This window comes from Arachis ipaensis, chromosome B08 (genome assembly GCF_000816755.2).
Source record: "Arachis ipaensis cultivar K30076 chromosome B08, Araip1.1, whole genome shotgun sequence".
Taxonomy (NCBI): Eukaryota; Viridiplantae; Streptophyta; class Magnoliopsida; order Fabales; family Fabaceae; genus Arachis; species Arachis ipaensis.
In genome coordinates this window covers 106,153,968-106,157,997 of record NC_029792.2, presented here as the reverse complement: position 1 = coordinate 106,157,997, position 4,030 = coordinate 106,153,968, and positions in this window count along the sequence as shown.

The window sequence follows — 4,030 nt, the reverse complement described above, 5'->3', positions numbered from 1 at the left end:
TTGTCCAATCAAATATATTTTTAAAAATTATTTTATTAATCATATTTTTTAAAATTTATTTTGTCAAAATTATAATTTTTTGAGAATAAAAAATAGTTATTCACTCAAAAACAAAACTTAAAAATAGCAATAAATAATCCTAAATTTATGTTAGATACTATGGATTTTTCTATTTTTGACACAATCAACGATAATAAATAAATAAATAAATATTGAAATAAGTATTGAATAACATTTATGGGGATATTAATTGCACATGGCTCATGTTGATATGAATGAAGAAAATGTTGTCACTCAATATGCTAACAGCAAGTGGTTTGTATATTGACACGGTGAATCAATAAAAGTAAAAATCTTTTACTAATAAATAATTAGTAAATTAGTAAGAATTAATCTTTACATACAAATCATATTAAGTCATTTACATTCACGCGCCCACATTCTTCTTCACGTCCCTACTGCACGTTTTTCTTCTTTTTCTTTGTCACTCTTGATACTTTTTCTTCTTCTTATTTTTTTCATTATTTTTCTCTTTCGTTATCATTATCATCAACACCGCCTCCTCCTCCTCCTCTTTCTTTTCTCATTAGAATTTCTTCTCTTCCTTCCTTTTTTTTCTTTTTCTCCATCATCTTCATCATCATGATCATCATCGTTATAGTCATCATCGTCTTCTTCTTATACGTATCGTCGTTATCATTATTGTCATTATTGTTATCGTTATCGTAGAATTTTTACCAAATTGATGATGTTGCATGATCTAAAATTAATTTGGATGTGCTTTTTGTTGATAAATCAGTCATTTTCTATGTTGTTTTCAAACTAATTTTGTATGTTGCAATCATTAAATAATTTTGATTCTGAGTTAATTGAGGTTTGTAGCAAAATTTTAGTGTAAAAACTAAGAAATTTATGTGTTATTGTTAATAAATTTTGGTATATTTTTATTCTGATAAGTTCTACATAATTCAAAACTTTTCTTCTTCCTCCTCCTCATCTTTTGCTACTTCTTCTTCTTTTTCATCATCATCATCTTCTCCTTTTTTTTCTTATTCATCTTTTCCTTCTTGTTTTACCTTCTTAAGTTTCTTCTTGTTTTACTCCCTTAATAAGAATTAAAAAAAAAACAAACAAAGAAGAAGAAGAAGAAGAAACACGTAATGCTACAAAATTACTAGAAAGAGGATAAATCTACATTCATTCAACTAAAAGAAAGAAAGAAATAAGAAAAAGAAGAAGAAGAAGGAGAAAAAAATGCAGCATTAAAGAAAATAATTTTGTGTATTTATAGCAAAATTTTGGTGTAAAAACTAAGACATTTATATGTTATTATTAAGATATTTTCGGTGTAGTTTGATAAGTTTTGCATAATTCAAAACTCTTCTTCTTCCTCCTCCTCATCTTTTGCTAATTCTTCTTCTTTTTCGTCATCATCATCTTCTTCTTCTTCTTTTCTTATTCATCTTTTTTTTTCTTATTTTACTTTCTCAAATTTTTTCTTGTTTTACTCTCTTAACAAGAATAAAAAAAATCAAATAAAGAAGAAGAAAAAACACATAATGCTGCAAAATTACTTGGAAGATGATGAATTTACCTCATTCAACTAAAATAAATAAGGAAAAAGAAGAAGAAATTTTATGCATGTTTCATTGAGTTACATGTCTTTTTGAACTCGCATTGTATAATATAATCAAAAAATAATAACGATGTATTTTGGATTATATTTCGGTGTATTTTGTATGTCTTCAGTATATTTCGTGTGAATTGAGGTGTATTTATTGATGTTATCCTCTTTATATTGTAACTAAACAACAGAATATTATTATTGTGCTTCTGATGTTATTTTGTACATCTTTGAGTGATTTGCAATTGTTTTTGTCCATTTATTAGGAAATTTGTTCATCGATTTGGTGTAACAAACCATAGAATTTTGTTCTAGTGCTTCTGGTATCATTTTATATATGTTTCATTGAGTTGCATGTCTTTTTGAACTCACATTTTATGATGTAATCAAAAAATAATAGCAGTGTATTTTGGTTTGTGTTTCGGTGTATTTTGTTTATTTTTCGGTGTATTTTGTGTGAATTGATATGTACTTATTGCTGTTGTCCTCTATATGTTGTAACCAGTCAACAGAATATTGTTATTGTACTTTTGATGTTATTTTATACATATTTGAGTGATTTACAACTATTTTTGTCCATTTATCAGAAATTTTGTTCATTAATTTGTTGTAACAAACCATAGAATTTTGTTCTAGTGCTTATGATATTATTTTATGCATGTTTCATTGAATTGCATGTCTTTTTGAACTCACATTATATGATGTAATCAAAAAATAATAGCAGTGTATTTTGGTTTGTGTTTCGGTGTATTTTGTTTGTCTTTCAATGTATTTCATGTGAATTGAGGTGTACTTGTTGATGTTGTCTTCTTTATGCTGTAACTAGACAATAGAATATTTTTATTTTACTTTTGATATTATTTTGTACATATTTGAGTGATTTGTAACTGTTTTTGTCCATTTATCAGGAATTTTGTTCATCGATTTCTTGTAACAAACTATATAATTTTGTTCTAGTGCTACTGGTATCATTTTATGCATGTGTTTTTGAACTCACATGATTTTACTCTCTTAACAAAAATAAAAACAAAAAAATCAAACAAAGAAGAAGAAGAAACGCATAATGCTGCAAAATTACTTGAAAGAAGATGAACCTACATTCATTTAACTAAAAGAAAGAAAGAAATAAGAAAAAAAGAAGGAAAAATGCAATAAAAAAATATTTTTGTGCATTTGCAGCAAACTTTTATTTTAAAAACTTAGAAATTTATATGTTATTGTTAAGAAATTTCGGTGTATTTTTATTCTAATAAGTTTTACATAATTCAAAATTCTTCCTCTTCCTCCTCCTCATCTTTTGCTGCTTCTTCTTGTTCATCTTCTTATTTCATTTTCTCATAATTCTTTTTGGGAGAAAAAAATCAAACAAAAAAGAAAAAAATACATAATATTGCAAAATCAATAGAAAGAGAAGGAGGAAAAAAATGCAGCAACAACAGCAGCAAAAAAAAAAGACGAAGAGGATGAAACGCACGAAGAAGAAGAAGAAGAATGAACGTGAAGAAAAAGGAGGAGAAACACATAAAAGAAGGAGAAGAAGAATGATGAGGAGGAGGAACGCGGGATACAAACATTGGAGGAGGAACGCGGGATACAAACATTGGAGGAGGAACGCAAAGAAGAAGAAGAAGAAACACGAAAAAGTACGGCGTGGTTTCATGCACACATTATGTAAGTCGGTTTTGTTGGTTAAGGTTAACTTGTTTGGACTTGTTTGCCAAAAAGACTTGTATGTGTAGTAGGACTGAATTAGTAATAGCAACCAAAAATATTTATGCAAATTAAGTCATATGCTTAGCGAGATTTAGCATGCAAGACATTTTTAAAAACAGGATCGGGCTGGCTGGTTCAATCAAGATAATCGAAAACCAGTTATCTGGCCGGTCTAGTTGATGTCTAAAATTGGCCTGCAAAAAATCGGTAAAAAAATTGGCGAAATTGGTAGTTAACCGGTGAACTGACTGAATCAAGCCCTTTTTTAGGGGTCGGTTCTCTATTTGGGATTCAAAACGATGTCGTTTTGATCCTCCAAAAAAATAAAAAGCCCAAACAGACAGAAGCATAGTACACACCCCCTCTCCCTTCTCTTTCACTATTCACCAAAATTCCTAATTTGTATGTGTAACCCTATCACACAAACAGCAAAGCCACGCCTTCACTATCAGCCCCACCACTATCGGTGCCGACGGTGACTGTGTTTGTTGCCATCCTCACCTCTCAAAGCCGCGAAGGTCTGCTCTTCAGAAGGTCGGTTCAGAGCTGCTGTTGGTGTCGTCGTCTCTGTCCTCGTCGTCAAGCTCGCCTTTGTCCTTGACGTCGTTGGCCGCCCTGAACTTGTCATCGAGCATCTGTCTTCGAACCATCTCTCTCTCTCTCTCTCTCTCTCTCTCTCTCTCTCTCTCTGAT